The sequence below is a fragment of the Oncorhynchus keta genome, unplaced genomic scaffold (genome assembly GCF_023373465.1).
Source record: "Oncorhynchus keta strain PuntledgeMale-10-30-2019 unplaced genomic scaffold, Oket_V2 Un_contig_1937_pilon_pilon, whole genome shotgun sequence".
In the NCBI taxonomy this organism is placed as follows: domain Eukaryota; kingdom Metazoa; phylum Chordata; class Actinopteri; order Salmoniformes; family Salmonidae; genus Oncorhynchus; species Oncorhynchus keta.
The window spans coordinates 53,031-74,452 of NW_026281440.1; positions in this window are offsets into that span (position 1 = coordinate 53,031).

The following is a 21,422-nucleotide window of genomic DNA, read 5'->3' on the forward strand; positions in this document are numbered from 1 at the left end:
GGCTCCTGACCTCTCCTCTCCTCTCAGCTCCTCTCCTCTCCTCTCGGCTCCTCCTCTCTCCTCTCTCTCCTCTCCTCTCATCTCCTCTCCTCTCCTCTCCTCTCGGCTCCTCTCCTCTCGGTTCCTCTCCTCCTCTCCTCTCGCCTCCTCTCCTCCTCCTCTCCTCTCGGCTCCTCTCCTCTCGGCACCTCCTCCCTCCTCTCCTCTCCTCTCAGCTCCTCTTCTCTCCTCTCGGCTCCTCTCCTCTCGCCGCCTCTCTCTCCTCTCGGCTCCTCTCCTCTCTTCTCTCTCTCTCTCTCTCTCTCTCTCTCTCTCTCTCTCTCTCTCCTCTCCTCTCCTCTCCTCTCCTCTCCTCTCCCCTCCCCTGCTCTCCTCTCCTCAGTCCTCTCATCCCTCCTTAGTTTTCTCATCACTCCTCAGTTCTCTCCTCAGTTCTCTCCTCTTCTCAGTCCTCTGATCCCTCCTCAGTCCTAACATCACTCCTCAGTCCTCTGATCACTCCCTACATCCTCTCCTCCCCTCAGTCCTCTCATCAAATCAAATCAAATGTATTTATATAGCCCTTCGTACATCAGCTGATATCTCAAAGTGCTGAACAGAAACCCAGCCTAAAACCCCAAACAGCAAGCAATGCAGGTGTAGAAGCACGGTGGCTAAGAAAAACTCCCCAGTTCTCTCATCATTTGCTCTAATTTTCTCACGAAACAGTAATTCAAGAAGTTAGTGGAATTAAATCACTCTCTTCAGTCTCCTCTACCATGAAACATCCCAGTCACTCTCTTCAGTCTCCTCTACCATGAAACATCCCAGTCACTCTCTTCAGTCTCTACCATGGAACATCCCAGTCACTCTCTTCAGTCTCTACCATGAAACATCCCAGTCACTCTCTTCAGTCTCCTCTACCATGAAACATCCCAGTCACTCTCTTCAGTCTCTACCATGAAACATCCCAGTCACTCTCTTCAGTCTCTACCATGGAACATCCCAGTCACTCTCTTCAGTCTCTCTACCATGAAACATCCCAGTCACTCTCTTCAGTCTCTACCATGGAACATCCCAGTCACTCTCTTCAGTCTCTCTACCATGGAACATCCCAGTCACTCTCTTCAGTCTCTACCATGTAACATCCCAGTCACTCTCTTCAGTCTCCTCTACCATGAAACATCCCAGTCACTCTCTTCAGTCTCTACCATGGAACATCCCAGTCACACTCTTCAGTCTCTACCATGGAACATCCCAGTCACTCTCTTCAGTCTCCTCTACCATGAAACATCCCAGTCACTCTCTTCAGTCTCTACCATGGAACATCCCAGTCACTCTCTTCAGTCTCCTCTACCATGGAACATCCCAGTCACTCTCTTCAGTCTCTACCATGTAACATCCCAGTCACTCTCTTCAGTCTCCTCTACCATGAAACATCCCAGTCACTCTCTTCAGTCTCTACCATGGAACATCCCAGTCACACTCTTCAGTCTCTACCATGGAACATCCCAGTCACTCTCTTCAGTCTCCTCTACCATGAAACATCCCAGTCACTCTGTTCAGTCTCCTCTACCATGAAACATCCCAGTCACTCTCTTCAGTCTCTACCATGAAACATCCCAGTCACTCTCTTCAGTCTCTACCATGAAACACCCCAGTCACTCTCTTCAGTCTCCTCTACCATGAAACACCCCAGTCACTCTCTTCAGTCTCCTCTACCATGAAACATCCCAGTCACTCTCTTCATTCTCAACCATGGAACATCCCAGTCACTCTCTTCAGTCTCCTCTACCATGAAACATCCCAGTCACTCTCTTCAGTCTCTACCATGAAACACCCCAGTCACTCTCTTCAGTCTCCTCTACCATGAAACATCCCAGTCACTCTCTTCAGTCTCCTCTACCATGAAACATCCCAGTCTCTCTCTTCAGTCTCCTCTTCCATGAAACATCCCAGTCACTCTCTTCAGTCTCCTCTACCATGGAACATCCCAGTCACTCTCTTCAGTCTCCTCTACCATGGAACATCCCAGTCACTCTGTTCAGTCTCCTCTATCATGAAACATCCCAGTCACTCTCTTCAGTCTCCTCTACCATGTAACATCCCAGTCACTCTCTTCAGTCTCCTCTACCATGAAACATCCCAGTCACTCTCTTCAGTCTCTACCATGAAACATCCCAGTCACTCTCTTCAGTCTCTACCATGAAACATCCCAGTCACTCTCCTCAGTCTCCTCTACCATGAAACAACCCAGTCACTCTCTTCAGTCTCCTCTACCATGAAACATCCCAGTCACTCTCTTCAGTCTCCTCTACCATGTAACATCCCAGTCACTCTCTTCAGTCTCTACCATGAAACATCCCAGTCACTCTCTTCAGTCTCTACCATGAAACATCCCAGTCACTCTCTTCAGTCTCTACCATGAAACATCCCAGTCACTCTCTTCAGTCTCCTCTACCATGTAACATCCCAGTCACTCTCTTCAGTCTCCTCTACCATGAAACATCCCAGTCACTCTCTTCAGTCTCTACCATGAAACATCCCAGTCACTCTCTTCAGTCTCCTCTACCATGAAACATCCCAGTCACTCTCCTCAGTCTCTTCCATGAAACATCCCAGTCACTCTCCTCAGTCTCCTCTACCATGAAACATCCCAGTCACTCTCTTCAGTCTCTCTACCATGAAACATCCCAGTCACTCTCTTCAGTCTCTACCATGTAACATCCCAGTCACTCTCTTCAGTCTCTACCATGAAACATCCCAGTCACTCTCTTCAGTCTCCTCTACCATGAAACATCCCAGTCACTCTCTTCAGTCTCTACCATGAAACATCCCAGTCACTCTCTTCAGTCTCTACCATGAAACATCCCAGTCACTCTCTTCAGTCTCTACCATGGAACATCCCAGTCACTCTCTTCAGTCTCCTCTACCATGAAACATCCCAGTCACTCTCTTCAGTCTCTACCATGAAACATCCCAGTCACTCTCTTCAGTCTCTACCATGAAACATCCCAGCCACTCTCTTCAGTCTCTACCATGTAACATCCCAGTCACTCTCTTCAGTCTCTACCATGAAACATCCCAGTCACTCTCTTCAGTCTCCTCTACCATGAAACACCCCAGTCACTCTCTTCAGTCTCTACCCTGAAACATCCCAGTCACTATCTTCAGTCTCTACCATGAAACATCCCAGTCACTCTCTTCAGTCTCCTCTTCCATGAAACATCCCAGTCACTCTCTTCAGTCTCTACCATGAAACATCCCAGTCACTCTCTTCAGTCTCTACCATGAAACATCCCAGTCACTCTCTTCAGTCTCCTCTACCATGGAACATCCCAGTCACTCTCTTCAGTCTCTACCATGTAACATCCCAGTCACTCTCTTCAGTCTCCTCTACCATGAAACATCCCAGTCACTCTCTTCAGTCTCTACCATGGAACATCCCAGTCACACTCTTCAGTCTCTACCATGGAACATCCCAGTCACTCTCTTCAGTCTCCTCTACCATGAAACATCCCAGTCACTCTGTTCAGTCTCCTCTACCATGAAACATCCCAGTCACTCTCTTCAGTCTCTACCATGAAACATCCCAGTCACTCTCTTCAGTCTCTACCATGAAACACCCCAGTCACTCTCTTCAGTCTCCTCTACCATGAAACACCCCAGTCACTCTCTTCAGTCTCCTCTACCATGAAACATCCCAGTCACTCTCTTCATTCTCAACCATGGAACATCCCAGTCACTCTCTTCAGTCTCCTCTACCATGAAACATCCCAGTCACTCTCTTCAGTCTCTACCATGAAACACCCCAGTCACTCTCTTCAGTCTCTCTACCATGAAACATCCCAGTCACTCTCTTCAGTCTCCTCTACCATGAAACATCCCAGTCTCTCTCTTCAGTCTCCTCTACCATGAAACATCCCAGTCACTCTCTTCAGTCTCCTCTACCATGGAACATCCCAGTCACTCTCTTCAGTCTCCTCTACCATGGAACATCCCAGTCACTCTGTTCAGTCTCCTCTACCATGAAACATCCCAGTCACTCTCTTCAGTCTCCTCTACCATGTAACATCCCAGTCACTCTCTTCAGTCTCCTCTACCATGAAACATCCCAGTCACTCTCTTCAGTCTCTACCATGAAACATCCCAGTCACTCTCTTCAGTCTCTACCATGAAACATCCCAGTCACTCTCCTCAGTCTCCTCTACCATGAAACAACCCAGTCACTCTCTTCAGTCTCCTCTACCATGAAACATCCCAGTCACTCTCTTCAGTCTCTCTACCATGTAACATCCCAGTCACTCTCTTCAGTCTCTACCATGAAACATCCCAGTCACTCTCTTCAGTCTCTACCATGACACATCCCAGTCACTCTCTTCAGTCTCTACCATGAAACATCCCAGTCACTCTCTTCAGTCTCCTCTACCATGTAACATCCCAGTCACTCTCTTCAGTCTCCTCTACCATGAAACATCCCAGTCACTCTCTTCAGTCTCTACCATGAAACATCCCAGTCACTCTCTTCAGTCTCCTCTACCATGAAACATCCCAGTCACTCTCCTCAGTCTCTTCCATGAAACATCCCAGTCACTCTCCTCAGTCTCCTCTACCATGAAACATCCCAGTCACTCTCTTCAGTCTCCTCTACCATGAAACATCCCAGTCACTCTCTTCAGTCTCTACCATGTAACATCCCAGTCACTCTCTTCAGTCTCTACCATGAAACATCCCAGTCACTCTCTTCAGTCTCCTCTACCATGAAACATCCCAGTCACTCTCTTCAGTCTCTACCATGAAACATCCCAGTCACTCTCTTCAGTCTCTACCATGAAACATCCCAGTCACTCTCTTCAGTCTCTACCATGGAACATCCCAGTCACTCTCTTCAGTCTCCTCTACCATGAAACATCCCAGTCACTCTCTTCAGTCTCTACCATGAAACATCCCAGTCACTCTCTTCAGTCTCCTCTACCATGAAACATCCCAGTCACTCTCTTCAGTCTCTACCATGGAACATCCCAGTCACTCTCTTCAGTCTCTACCATGGAACATCCCAGTCACTCTCTTCAGTCTCCTCTACCATGAAACATCCCAGTCACTCTCTTCAGTCTCTACCATGGAACATCCCAGTCACTCTCTTCAGTCTCTACCCTGAAACATCCCAGTCACTCTCTTCAGTCTCTACCATGGAACATCCCAGTCACTCTCTTCAGTCTCTACCATGAAACATCCCAGTCACTCTCTTCAGTCTCCTCTACCATGGAACATCCCAGTCACTCTCTTCAGTCTCTACCATGGAACATCCCAGTCACTCTCTTCAGTCTCCTCTACCATGTAACATCCCAGTCACTCTCTTCAGTCTCCTCTACCATGGAACATCCCAGTCACTCTCTTCAGTCTCTACCATGAAACATCCCAGTCACTCTCTTCAGTCTCTACCATGGAACATCCCAGTCACTCTCTTCAGTCTCTACCATGGAACATCCCAGTCACTCTCTTCAGTCTCCTCTACCATGAAACATCCCAGTCACTCTCTTCAGTCTCTACCATGGAACATCCCAGTCACTCTCTTCAGTCTCTACCATGGAACATCCCAGTCACTCTCTTCAGTCTCCTCTACCATGAAACATCCCAGTCACTCTCTTCAGTCTCTACCATGGAACATCCCAGTCACTCTCTTCAGTCTCCTCTACCATGGAACATCCCAGTCACTCTCTTCAGTCTCTACCATGTAACATCCCAGTCACTCTCTTCAGTCTCCTCTACCATGAAACATCCCAGTCACTCTCTTCAGTCTCTACCATGGAACATCCCAGTCACACTCTTCAGTCTCTACCATGGAACATCCCAGTCACTCTCTTCAGTCTCCTCTACCATGAAACATCCCAGTCACTCTCTTCAGTCTCTACCATGGAACATCCCAGTCACTCTCTTCAGTCTCCTCTACCATGGAACATCCCAGTCACTCTCTTCAGTCTCTACCATGTAACATCCCAGTCACTCTCTTCAGTCTCCTCTACCATGAAACATCCCAGTCACTCTCTTCAGTCTCTACCATGGAACATCCCAGTCACACTCTTCAGTCTCTACCATGGAACATCCCAGTCACTCTCTTCAGTCTCCTCTACCATGAAACATCCCAGTCACTCTGTTCAGTCTCCTCTACCATGAAACATCCCAGTCACTCTCTTCAGTCTCTACCATGAAACATCCCAGTCACTCTCTTCAGTCTCTACCATGAAACACCCCAGTCACTCTCTTCAGTCTCCTCTACCATGAAACACCCCAGTCACTCTCTTCAGTCTCCTCTACCATGAAACATCCCAGTCACTCTCTTCATTCTCAACCATGGAACATCCCAGTCACTCTCTTCAGTCTCCTCTACCATGAAACATCCCAGTCACTCTCTTCAGTCTCTACCATGAAACACCCCAGTCACTCTCTTCAGTCTCCTCTACCATGAAACATCCCAGTCACTCTCTTCAGTCTCCTCTACCATGAAACATCCCAGTCTCTCTCTTCAGTCTCCTCTTCCATGAAACATCCCAGTCACTCTCTTCAGTCTCCTCTACCATGGAACATCCCAGTCACTCTCTTCAGTCTCCTCTACCATGGAACATCCCAGTCACTCTGTTCAGTCTCCTCTACCATGAAACATCCCAGTCACTCTCTTCAGTCTCCTCTACCATGTAACATCCCAGTCACTCTCTTCAGTCTCCTCTACCATGAAACATCCCAGTCACTCTCTTCAGTCTCTACCATGAAACATCCCAGTCACTCTCTTCAGTCTCTACCATGAAACATCCCAGTCACTCTCCTCAGTCTCCTCTACCATGAAACAACCCAGTCACTCTCTTCAGTCTCCTCTACCATGAAACATCCCAGTCACTCTCTTCAGTCTCCTCTACCATGTAACATCCCAGTCACTCTCTTCAGTCTCTACCATGAAACATCCCAGTCACTCTCTTCAGTCTCTACCATGAAACATCCCAGTCACTCTCTTCAGTCTCTACCATGAAACATCCCAGTCACTCTCTTCAGTCTCCTCTACCATGTAACATCCCAGTCACTCTCTTCAGTCTCCTCTACCATGAAACATCCCAGTCACTCTCTTCAGTCTCTACCATGAAACATCCCAGTCACTCTCTTCAGTCTCCTCTACCATGAAACATCCCAGTCACTCTCCTCAGTCTCTTCCATGAAACATCCCAGTCACTCTCCTCAGTCTCCTACCATGAAACATCCCAGTCACTCTCTTCAGTCTCCTCTACCATGAAACATCCCAGTCACTCTCTTCAGTCTCTACCATGTAACATCCCAGTCACTCTCTTCAGTCTCTACCATGAAACATCCCAGTCACTCTCTTCAGTCTCCTCTACCATGAAACATCCCAGTCACTCTCTTCAGTCTCTACCATGAAACATCCCAGTCACTCTCTTCAGTCTCTACCATGAAACATCCCAGTCACTCTCTTCAGTCTCTACCATGGAACATCCCAGTCACTCTCTTCAGTCTCCTCTACCATGAAACATCCCAGTCACTCTCTTCAGTCTCTACCATGAAACATCCCAGTCACTCTCTTCAGTCTCCTCTACCATGAAACATCCCAGCCACTCTCTTCAGTCTCTACCATGTAACATCCCAGTCACTCTCTTCAGTCTCTACCATGAAACATCCCAGTCACTCTCTTCAGTCTCCTCTACCATGAAACACCCCAGTCACTCTCTTCAGTCTCTACCCTGAAACATCCCAGTCACTATCTTCAGTCTCTACCATGAAACATCCCAGTCACTCTCTTCAGTCTCCTCTTCCATGAAACATCCCAGTCACTCTCTTCAGTCTCTACCATGAAACATCCCAGTCACTCTCTTCAGTCTCTACCATGAAACATCCCAGTCACTCTCTTCAGTCTCCTCTACCATGGAACATCCCAGTCACTCTCTTCAGTCTCTACCATGTAACATCCCAGTCACTCTCTTCAGTCTCCTCTACCATGAAACATCCCAGTCACTCTCTTCAGTCTCTACCATGGAACATCCCAGTCACACTCTTCAGTCTCTACCATGGAACATCCCAGTCACTCTCTTCAGTCTCCTCTACCATGAAACATCCCAGTCACTCTGTTCAGTCTCCTCTACCATGAAACATCCCAGTCACTCTCTTCAGTCTCTACCATGAAACATCCCAGTCACTCTCTTCAGTCTCTACCATGAAACACCCCAGTCACTCTCTTCAGTCTCCTCTACCATGAAACACCCCAGTCACTCTCTTCAGTCTCCTCTACCATGAAACATCCCAGTCACTCTCTTCATTCTCAACCATGGAACATCCCAGTCACTCTCTTCAGTCTCCTCTACCATGAAACATCCCAGTCACTCTCTTCAGTCTCTACCATGAAACACCCCAGTCACTCTCTTCAGTCTCCTCTACCATGAAACATCCCAGTCACTCTCTTCAGTCTCCTCTACCATGAAACATCCCAGTCTCTCTCTTCAGTCTCCTCTACCATGAAACATCCCAGTCACTCTCTTCAGTCTCCTCTACCATGGAACATCCCAGTCACTCTCTTCAGTCTCCTCTACCATGGAACATCCCAGTCACTCTGTTCAGTCTCCTCTACCATGAAACATCCCAGTCACTCTCTTCAGTCTCCTCTACCATGTAACATCCCAGTCACTCTCTTCAGTCTCCTCTACCATGAAACATCCCAGTCACTCTCTTCAGTCTCTACCATGAAACATCCCAGTCACTCTCTTCAGTCTCTACCATGAAACATCCCAGTCACTCTCCTCAGTCTCCTCTACCATGAAACAACCCAGTCACTCTCTTCAGTCTCCTCTACCATGAAACATCCCAGTCACTCTCTTCAGTCTCCTCTACCATGTAACATCCCAGTCACTCTCTTCAGTCTCTACCATGAAACATCCCAGTCACTCTCTTCAGTCTCTACCATGAAACATCCCAGTCACTCTCTTCAGTCTCTACCATGAAACATCCCAGTCACTCTCTTCAGTCTCCTCTACCATGTAACATCCCAGTCACTCTCTTCAGTCTCCTCTACCATGAAACATCCCAGTCACTCTCTTCAGTCTCTACCATGAAACATCCCAGTCACTCTCTTCAGTCTCCTCTACCATGAAACATCCCAGTCACTCTCCTCAGTCTCTTCCATGAAACATCCCAGTCACTCTCCTCAGTCTCCTCTACCATGAAACATCCCAGTCACTCTCTTCAGTCTCCTCTACCATGAAACATCCCAGTCACTCTCTTCAGTCTCTACCATGTAACATCCCAGTCACTCTCTTCAGTCTCTACCATGAAACATCCCAGTCACTCTCTTCAGTCTCCTCTACCATGAAACATCCCAGTCACTCTCTTCAGTCTCTACCATGAAACATCCCAGTCACTCTCTTCAGTCTCTACCATGAAACATCCCAGTCACTCTCTTCAGTCTCTACCATGGAACATCCCAGTCACTCTCTTCAGTCTCCTCTACCATGAAACATCCCAGTCACTCTCTTCAGTCTCTACCATGAAACATCCCAGTCACTCTCTTCAGTCTCCTCTACCATGAAACATCCCAGTCACTCTCTTCAGTCTCTACCATGGAACATCCCAGTCACTCTCTTCAGTCTCTACCATGGAACATCCCAGTCACTCTCTTCAGTCTCCTCTACCATGAAACATCCCAGTCACTCTCTTCAGTCTCTACCATGGAACATCCCAGTCACTCTCTTCAGTCTCTACCCTGAAACATCCCAGTCACTCTCTTCAGTCTCTACCATGGAACATCCCAGTCACTCTCTTCAGTCTCTACCATGAAACATCCCAGTCACTCTCTTCAGTCTCCTCTACCATGGAACATCCCAGTCACTCTCTTCAGTCTCTACCATGTAACATCCCAGTCACTCTCTTCAGTCTCCTCTACCATGAAACATCCCAGTCACTCTCTTCAGTCTCTACCATGGAACATCCCAGTCACACTCTTCAGTCTCTACCATGGAACATCCCAGTCACTCTCTTCAGTCTCCTCTACCATGAAACATCCCAGTCACTCTGTTCAGTCTCCTCTACCATGAAACATCCCAGTCACTCTCTTCAGTCTCTACCATGAAACATCCCAGTCACTCTCTTCAGTCTCTACCATGAAACACCCCAGTCACTCTCTTCAGTCTCCTCTACCATGAAACACCCCAGTCACTCTCTTCAGTCTCCTCTACCATGAAACATCCCAGTCACTCTCTTCATTCTCAACCATGGAACATCCCAGTCACTCTCTTCAGTCTCCTCTACCATGAAACATCCCAGTCACTCTCTTCAGTCTCTACCATGAAACACCCCAGTCACTCTCTTCAGTCTCCTCTACCATGAAACATCCCAGTCACTCTCTTCAGTCTCCTCTACCATGAAACATCCCAGTCTCTCTCTTCAGTCTCCTCTACCATGAAACATCCCAGTCACTCTCTTCAGTCTCCTCTACCATGGAACATCCCAGTCACTCTCTTCAGTCTCCTCTACCATGGAACATCCCAGTCACTCTGTTCAGTCTCCTCTACCATGAAACATCCCAGTCACTCTCTTCAGTCTCCTCTACCATGTAACATCCCAGTCACTCTCTTCAGTCTCCTCTACCATGAAACATCCCAGTCACTCTCTTCAGTCTCTACCATGAAACATCCCAGTCACTCTCTTCAGTCTCTACCATGAAACATCCCAGTCACTCTCCTCAGTCTCCTCTACCATGAAACAACCCAGTCACTCTCTTCAGTCTCCTCTACCATGAAACATCCCAGTCACTCTCTTCAGTCTCCTCTACCATGTAACATCCCAGTCACTCTCTTCAGTCTCTACCATGAAACATCCCAGTCACTCTCTTCAGTCTCTACCATGAAACATCCCAGTCACTCTCTTCAGTCTCTACCATGAAACATCCCAGTCACTCTCTTCAGTCTCCTCTACCATGTAACATCCCAGTCACTCTCTTCAGTCTCTCTACCATGAAACATCCCAGTCACTCTCTTCAGTCTCTACCATGAAACATCCCAGTCACTCTCTTCAGTCTCTCTACCATGAAACATCCCAGTCACTCTCCTCAGTCTCTTCCATGAAACATCCCAGTCACTCTCCTCAGTCTCCTCTACCATGAAACATCCCAGTCACTCTCTTCAGTCTCCTCTACCATGAAACATCCCAGTCACTCTCTTCAGTCTCTACCATGTAACATCCCAGTCACTCTCTTCAGTCTCTACCATGAAACATCCCAGTCACTCTCTTCAGTCTCTCTACCATGAAACATCCCAGTCACTCTCTTCAGTCTCTACCATGAAACATCCCAGTCACTCTCTTCAGTCTCTACCATGAAACATCCCAGTCACTCTCTTCAGTCTCTACCATGGAACATCCCAGTCACTCTCTTCAGTCTCCTCTACCATGAAACATCCCAGTCACTCTCTTCAGTCTCTACCATGAAACATCCCAGTCACTCTCTTCAGTCTCTACCATGAAACATCCCAGCCACTCTCTTCAGTCTCTACCATGTAACATCCCAGTCACTCTCTTCAGTCTCTACCATGAAACATCCCAGTCACTCTCTTCAGTCTCCTCTACCATGAAACACCCCAGTCACTCTCTTCAGTCTCTACCCTGAAACATCCCAGTCACTATCTTCAGTCTCTACCATGAAACATCCCAGTCACTCTCTTCAGTCTCCTCTTCCATGAAACATCCCAGTCACTCTCTTCAGTCTCTACCATGAAACATCCCAGTCACTCTCTTCAGTCTCTACCATGAAACATCCCAGTCACTCTCTTCAGTCTCCTCTACCATGGAACATCCCAGTCACTCTCTTCAGTCTCTACCATGTAACATCCCAGTCACTCTCTTCAGTCTCCTCTACCATGAAACATCCCAGTCACTCTCTTCAGTCTCTACCATGGAACATCCCAGTCACACTCTTCAGTCTCTACCATGGAACATCCCAGTCACTCTCTTCAGTCTCCTCTACCATGAAACATCCCAGTCACTCTGTTCAGTCTCCTCTACCATGAAACATCCCAGTCACTCTCTTCAGTCTCTACCATGAAACATCCCAGTCACTCTCTTCAGTCTCTACCATGAAACACCCCAGTCACTCTCTTCAGTCTCCTCTACCATGAAACACCCCAGTCACTCTCTTCAGTCTCCTCTACCATGAAACATCCCAGTCACTCTCTTCATTCTCAACCATGGAACATCCCAGTCACTCTCTTCAGTCTCCTCTACCATGAAACATCCCAGTCACTCTCTTCAGTCTCTACCATGAAACACCCCAGTCACTCTCTTCAGTCTCCTCTACCATGAAACATCCCAGTCACTCTCTTCAGTCTCCTCTACCATGAAACATCCCAGTCTCTCTCTTCAGTCTCCTCTACCATGAAACATCCCAGTCACTCTCTTCAGTCTCCTCTACCATGGAACATCCCAGTCACTCTCTTCAGTCTCCTCTACCATGGAACATCCCAGTCACTCTGTTCAGTCTCCTCTACCATGAAACATCCCAGTCACTCTCTTCAGTCTCCTCTACCATGTAACATCCCAGTCACTCTCTTCAGTCTCCTCTACCATGAAACATCCCAGTCACTCTCTTCAGTCTCTACCATGAAACATCCCAGTCACTCTCTTCAGTCTCTACCATGAAACATCCCAGTCACTCTCCTCAGTCTCCTCTACCATGAAACAACCCAGTCACTCTCTTCAGTCTCCTCTACCATGAAACATCCCAGTCACTCTCTTCAGTCTCCTCTACCATGTAACATCCCAGTCACTCTCTTCAGTCTCTACCATGAAACATCCCAGTCACTCTCTTCAGTCTCTACCATGAAACATCCCAGTCACTCTCTTCAGTCTCTACCATGAAACATCCCAGTCACTCTCTTCAGTCTCCTCTACCATGTAACATCCCAGTCACTCTCTTCAGTCTCCTCTACCATGAAACATCCCAGTCACTCTCTTCAGTCTCTACCATGAAACATCCCAGTCACTCTCTTCAGTCTCCTCTACCATGAAACATCCCAGTCACTCTCCTCAGTCTCTTCCATGAAACATCCCAGTCACTCTCCTCAGTCTCCTCTACCATGAAACATCCCAGTCACTCTCTTCAGTCTCCTCTACCATGAAACATCCCAGTCACTCTCTTCAGTCTCTACCATGTAACATCCCAGTCACTCTCTTCAGTCTCTACCATGAAACATCCCAGTCACTCTCTTCAGTCTCCTCTACCATGAAACATCCCAGTCACTCTCTTCAGTCTCTACCATGAAACATCCCAGTCACTCTCTTCAGTCTCTACCATGAAACATCCCAGTCACTCTCTTCAGTCTCTACCATGGAACATCCCAGTCACTCTCTTCAGTCTCCTCTACCATGAAACATCCCAGTCACTCTCTTCAGTCTCTACCATGAAACATCCCAGTCACTCTCTTCAGTCTCTACCATGAAACATCCCAGCCACTCTCTTCAGTCTCTACCATGTAACATCCCAGTCACTCTCTTCAGTCTCTACCATGAAACATCCCAGTCACTCTCTTCAGTCTCCTCTACCATGAAACACCCCAGTCACTCTCTTCAGTCTCTACCCTGAAACATCCCAGTCACTATCTTCAGTCTCTACCATGAAACATCCCAGTCACTCTCTTCAGTCTCCTCTTCCATGAAACATCCCAGTCACTCTCTTCAGTCTCTACCATGAAACATCCCAGTCACTCTCTTCAGTCTCTACCATGAAACATCCCAGTCACTCTCCTCAGTCTCTTCCATGAAACATCCCAGTCACTCTCTTCAGTCTCCTCTACCATGAAACATCCCAGTCACTCTCCTCAGTCTCTTCCATGAAACATCCCAGTCACTCTCTTCAGTCTCCTCTACCATGAAACATCCCAGTCACTCTCCTCAGTCTCTTCCATGAAACATCCCAGTCACACTCTTCAGTCTTCTCTACCATGAAACATCCCAGTCTCTCTCTTCAGTCTCCTCTACCATGAAACATCCCAGTCACTCTCTTCAGTCTCTACCATGAAACATCCCAGTCACTCTCTTCAGTCTCCTCTACCATGAAACATCCCAGTCACTCCCTTCAGTCTCTAACATGAAACATCCCAGTCACTCTCTTCAGTCTCTACCATGAAACATCCCAGTCACTCTCTTCAGTCTCTACCATGAAACATCCCAGTCACTCTCTTCAGTCTCCTCTACCATGAAACATCCCAGTCACTCTCTTCAGTCTCCTCTACCATGGAACATCCCAGTCACTCTCTTCAGTCTCCTCTACCATGGAACATCCCAGTCACTCTCTTCAGTCTCTACCATGAAACATCCCAGTCACTCTCTTCAGTCTCCTCTACCATGAAACATCCCAGTCACTCTCTTCAGTCTCTACCATGAAACATCCCAGTCACTCTCTTCAGTCTCTACCATGAAACATCCCAGTCACTCTCTTCAGTCTCTACCATGTAACATCCCAGTCACTCTCTTCAGTCTCCTCTACCATGAAACATCCCAGTCACTCTCTTCAGTCTCCTCTACCATGAAACATCCCAGTCACTCTCTTCAGTCTCCTCTACCATGAAACATCCCAGTCACTCTCTTCAGTCTCCTCTACCATGAAACATCCCAGCCACTCTCTTCAGTCTCCTCTACCATGAAACATCCCAGTCACTCTCTTCAGTCTCTACCATGAAACATCCCAGCCACTCTCTTCAGTCTCTACCATGTAACATCCCAGTCACTCTCTTCAGTCTCTACCATGAAACATCCCAGTCACTCTCTTCAGTCTCCTCTACCATGAAACACCCCAGTCACTCTCTTCAGTCTCTACCCTGAAACATCCCAGTCACTCTCTTCAGTCTCTACCATGAAACATCCCAGTCACTCTCTTCAGTCTCTACCATGAAACATCCCAGTCACTCTCCTCAGTCTCTTCCATGAAACATCCCAGTCACTCTCTTCAGTCTCCTCTACCATGAAACATCCCAGTCACTCTCCTCAGTCTCTTCCATGAAACATCCCAGTCACTCTCTTCAGTCTCCTCTACCATGAAACATCCCAGTCACTCTCTTCAGTCTCTTCCATGAAACATCCCAGTCACTCTCTTCAGTCTCTACCATGAAACATCCCAGTCACTCTCTTCAGTCTCTACCATGTAACATCCCAGTCACTCTCTTCAGTCTCTACCATGAAACATCCCAGTCACTCTCTTCAGTCTCCTCTACCATGAAACACCCCAGTCACTCTCTTCAGTCTCTACCCTGAAACATCCCAGTCACTCTCTTCAGTCTCTACCATGAAACATCCCAGTCACTCTCTTCAGTCTCCTCTACCATGAAACATCCCAGTCACTCTCTTCAGTCTCCTCTACCATGAAACATCCCAGTCACTCCCTTCAGTCTCTACCATGAAACATCCCAGTCACTCTCTTCAGTCTCCTCTACCATGAAACATCCCAGTCAATCTCTTCAGTCTCCTCTACCATGAAACATCCCAGTCACTCTCTTCAGTCTCCTCTACCATGAAACATCCCAGTCACTCCCTTCAGTCTCTACCATGAAACATCCCAGTCACTCTCTTCAGTCTCCTCTACCATGAAACATCCCAGTCAATCTCTTCAGTCTCCTCTACCATGAAACACCCCAGTCACTCTCTTCAGTCTCTACCATGAAACATCCCAGTCACTCCCTTCAGTCTCTACCATGAAACACCCCAGTCACTCTCTTCAGTCTCTACCATGAAAAATCCCAGTCACTCTCATCAGTCTCTACCATGAAACATCCCAGTCACTCTCTTCAGTCTCTACCATGGAACATCCCAGTCACTCTCCTCAGTCTCTACCATGAAACATTGGTACACACCAAATGCTAACCCATTGTGAGGAGACTACAGGTACACATCAAATGCTAACCCATCGTTAGGAGACTACAGGTACACACTAAATGCTAACCCATCGTGAGGAGACGACAGGTACACACCAAATGCTAACCCATCGTTAGGAGACTACAGGTACACACCAAATGCTAACCTATCGTTAGGAGACTACAGGTACACATCAAATGCTAACCCATCGTTAGGAGACTACAGGTACACACTAAATGCTAACCCATCGTGAGGAGACGACAGGTACACACCAAATGCTAACCCATCGTGAGGAGACTACAGGTACACACCAAATGCTAACCCATCGTGAGGAGACTACAGGTACACACTAAATGCTAACCCATCATTAGGATACTACAGGTACACACTAAATGCTAACCCATCGTTAGGAGACTACAGGTACACATCAAATGCTAACCCATCGTGAGGAGACTACAGGTACACACTAAATGCTAACCCATCATTAGGATACTACAGGTACACACCAAATGCTAACCCATCGTTAGGAGACTACAGGTACACACCAAATGCTAACCCATCGTTAGGAGACTACAGGTACACACCAAATGCTAACCCATCGTTAGGATACTAGAGATACACACTAAATGCTGACCCATCGTTAGGAGACTACAGGTACACACTAAATGCTAACCCATCGTGAGGAGACTGCAGGTACACACTAAATGCTAACCCATCGTGAGGAGACTACAGGTACACACCAAATGCTAACCCATCGTTAGGAGACTACAGGTACACACCAAATGCTAACCCATCGTTAGGAGACTACAGGTACACACTAAATGCTAACCCATCGTGAGGAGACTACAGGTACACACTAAATGCTAACCCATCGTTAGGAGACGACAGGTACACACCAAATGCTAACCCATCGTTAGGAGACTACAGGTACACACCAAATGCTAACCCATCGTTAGGAGACTACAGGTACACACCAAATGCTAACCCATCGTTAGGAGACTACAGGTACACACTAAATGCTAACACATCGTTAGGAGACTACAGGTACACACCATACGGTGAGGGTGAAATGGGCAGAGGGAGACAGGAGTCACAACCTGAAGAGTGGTTCTTCACACACACACACACTAACAACCTGAAGAGTGGTTCTTCACACACACACACACACACACCCCACACACACACACACACACAACCTGCAGAGTGGTTCTTCACACACACACACACAATCTGAAAGAGTGGTTCTTCACACACACACTCACACACACAACCTGAAGAGTGGTTCTTCACAAACACACACACACACACACACACACACACACACACACACACACACACACACACACACACACACACACACACACACACACACACACACACACACACACACACACACACACACACACACACACACACACACACACACACACACTTCTGAAAGAGTGGTTCATCACACACACACACACACACACACACACACACACACACACACACACACACACACACACACACACACACACACACACACACACACACACACACACACACACACACAACCTGAAAATATTGGTTTTTCACACACACACACACAAACCAAACCAGTTCAGTGATTATTTAGTGTGTCAGTTCACCAAACCAGTTCAGGTGATTATTTAGTGTGTCAGTTCACCAAACCAGTTCAGTGATTATTTAGTGTGTCAGTTCACCAAACCAGTTCAGTGATTATTTAGTGTGTCAGTTCACCAAACCAGTTCAGTGATTATTTAGTGTCTGAATTCCACCTGGGTTCAGTTCAATACCCCCCTCCCTCCCCCCTCCTTATTGACACAGGCTGGATCTCAAATGGCACCCTATTCTCTATATAGCGCACTGCCTTTACCCAGGACCATTCAGAGCCCCTATAGGGCCCTGGTCAGCGCAGTGCCTTTACCCAGGACCAATCAGAGCCCCTATAGGGCCCTGGTCAGTGCACTGCCTTTACCCAGGACCATTCAGAGCCCCTATAGGGCCCTGGTCAGCGCACTGCCTTTACCCAGGACCAATCAGAGCCCCTATAGGGCCCTGGTCAGTGCACTGCCTTTACCCAGGACCATTCAGAGCCCCTATAGGGCCCTGGTCAGCGCACTGCCTTTACCCAGGACCAATCAGAGCCCCTATAGGGCCCTGGTCAGTGCACTGCCTTTACCCAGGACCATTCAGAGCCCCTATAGGGCCCTGGTCAGCGCACTGCCTTTACCCAGGACCAATCAGAGCCCCTATAGGGCCCTGGTCAAAAGTAGGGCACTGCCTTTAGACCAGGGCCAATCAGAGCCCCTATAGGGCCCTGGTCAGTGCACTGCCTTTAGTCCAGGGCCAATCAGAGCCCCTATAGGGCCCTGGTCTAAAGTAGTGCACTACTTAGGGAATAGGGTGCCATTTTAGGGCACGTGCACAGAACAGTGTTTTAATGTGGCTTCCTCTATCTTATTCCACTGCATTAGAGTGAGTGCTTTTCCCAGCAGTAGCTTTCTACTGGGGCTTAGCAGAGTGTCTTTAAGAGCTTAAGAGTGGACTGACCCAGCCAGCCGTTGGTTACAATGACATGTGGGGGGGGTCCATCCGGACTTCTGCTCAGATTAGGTTATAGCATCCATCCTGAGAGGACGGCCCAAATCGCACCCTGTCCCCTATATAGTGCACTAGTATTGACCTGTTGGTGGATCAGTGGTTTGTGACTGCATGGATTTTAACTGCTTTCGTAACCTTTGACCTTCGCTGATGATGAACGTGATAGAAAACTTCTCCATCCCGCACGCAGCTCATTTGATGGTGCAACTGTTGGACTGGACTATTGGTTATAAACTGTTGGACTGGACTACTGGTTATAAACTGTTGGACTGGACTACTGGTTATAAACTGTTGGACTATTGGTTATAAACTGTTGGACTACTGGTTATAAACTGTTGGACTGGACTATTGGTTATAAACTGTTGGACTGGACTACTGGTTATAAACTGTTGGACTGGACTACTGGTTATAAACTGTTGGACTGGACTACTGGTTATAAACTGTTGGACTGGACTACTGGTTATAAACTGTTGGACTGGACTACTGGTTATAAACTGTTGGACTGGACTATTGGTTATAACTGTTTGACTATTGGTTATAACTGTTGGACTGGACTATTGGTTATAAACTGTTGGACTGGACTACTGGTTATAAACTGTTGGACTGGACTACTGGTTATAAACTGTTGGACTATTGGTTATAAACTGTTGGACTATTGGTTATAAACTGTTGGACTATTGGTTATAAACTGTTGGACTGGACTACTGGTTATAAACTGTTGGACTGGACTACTGGTTATAAACTGTTGGACTGGACTATTGGTTATAAACTGTTGGACTGGACTATTGGTTATAAACTGTTGGACTGGACTATTGGTTATAAACTGTTGGACTGGACTACTGGTTATAAACTGTTGGACTGGACTACTGGTTATAACTGTTGGACTGGACTATTGGTTATAACTGTTTGACTATTGGTTATAACTGTTGGACTATTGGTTATAACTGTTGGACTGGACTACTGGTTATAAACGGTTGGACTATTGGTTATAAACTGTTGGACTATTGGTTATAACTGTTGGACTGGACTATTGGTTATAACTGTTGGACTATTGGTTATAAACTGTTGGACTGGACTACTGGTTATAACTGTTTGACTATTGGTTATAAACTGTTGGACTATTGGTTATAACTGTTGGACTGGACTATTGGTTATAACTGTTTGACTATTGGTTATAAACTGTTGGACTATTGGTTATAACTGTTGGACTGGACTATTGGTTATAAACTGTTGGACTAGACTATTGGTTATAAACTGTTGGACTATTGGTTATAAACTGTTGGACTATTGTTATAAACTGTTGGACTGGACTATTGGTTATAAACTGTTGGACTATTGGTTATAAACTGTTGGACTATTGGCTATAAACTGTTGGACTATTGGTTATAACTGTTGGACTATTGGTTATAAACTGTTGGACAGGACTATTGGTTATAAACTGTTGGACTATTGGTTATAAACTGTTGGACTATTGGTTATAAACTGTTGGACTATTGGCTATAACTGTTGGACTATTGGTTATAAACTGTTGGACAGGACTATTGGTTATAACTGTTGGACTGGACTATTGGTTATAACTGTTGGACTATTGGTTGTAAACTGTTGAATTGGACTATTGGTTATAACTGTTGGACTATTGGTTATAAACTGTTGCACTATTGGTTATAAACTGTTGGACTATTGGTTATAAACTGTTGGACTATTGGTTATAAACTGTTGGACTATTGGTTGTAAACTGTTGAATTTGACATGTGGAATTGATCTGCACCCGTCACGTTTTCTTATCTCTCTCCTCTCCTCTCATCTCTCCTCTCTTCTCTTCCATTCGTTTCTCTCCTCTTGTCTTTTCACTTCACTTTCTCCCCTCCTCTCATCTCGACTCTCCTCGTCTCTCCTCTCGTATCTTCTCTCCTCTCCTTTCCTCTCCTCTCGTCTCCTCTCGTCTCCTCTTTTCTCCTCTCGTCTCTACTCTCCTCTTTTATCCTCTCGTCTCTACTCTCCTCTCGTCTCCTCTCGTCTCTTCTCAACAAGACATACGTGTCTTTCCTCTCTGTTGTTATCCAAGCTGTAACCAAGCCCATTCCGTGTGTCCTCGTGTGTACAGAGTCACAAGCCCATTCCGTGTGTCTTCATGATGTCAGATATGTGCCTTTGGAAGAGAGGAGTGGCATTTGAACGTTGCTAACTAGATGTGGTGGTTGATACCTGAGTCACAGTTCCAGGTACCTGTACACACACCTGTATGTTTTTAACCTGTCTGTCTCTGTCTGTCTGTCTGTCGGTCGGTAACAGTGTGGGGGGTCTGTCTGTCTGTCTGTCTGTCTGTCTGTCTGTCTGTCGGTAACAGTGTGGGGTCTGCCTCTGTCTGTCTATCTGTCTGTCTGTCTGTCTGTCTGTCTGTCTGTCTGTCTGTCGGTAACAGTGTGGGGTCTGCCTCTGTCTGTCTATCTGTCTGTCTGTCGGTAACAGTGTGGGGTCTGTCTGTCTGTCTGTCTGTCTGTCTGTCTGTCTGTCTGTCTGTCTGTCTGTCTGTCTGTCTGTCTGTCTGTCTGTCTGTCTGTCTGTCTGTCTGTCTGTCTGTCTGTCTGTCTGTCTGTCTGTCTGTCTGTCTGTAACAGTGCGGTTGGAGTATGATCGCCCAGGGCACAAACTGGGTGATCCAGGGCTGGTACTTTCATGAGTTAACACAATGGTATTTTCTCCTGTGTGACTGCTGACTTATATAAGAACAATATTCACTAGGATAATGAAAGGGGATTTTAGTTAGTGGTAATTGAAGACGTGATCTGATATCAAAACCATTAAATTAACAGATTATTATAGTAACATAAGTATCATGGCATTATTAGGATCATGGAGCTTGGGATATGCTAATAAGAAATGCAAGAGCGCACACACACACACACACACACACACACACACACACACACATACCTTGGTGTGACCTGAGA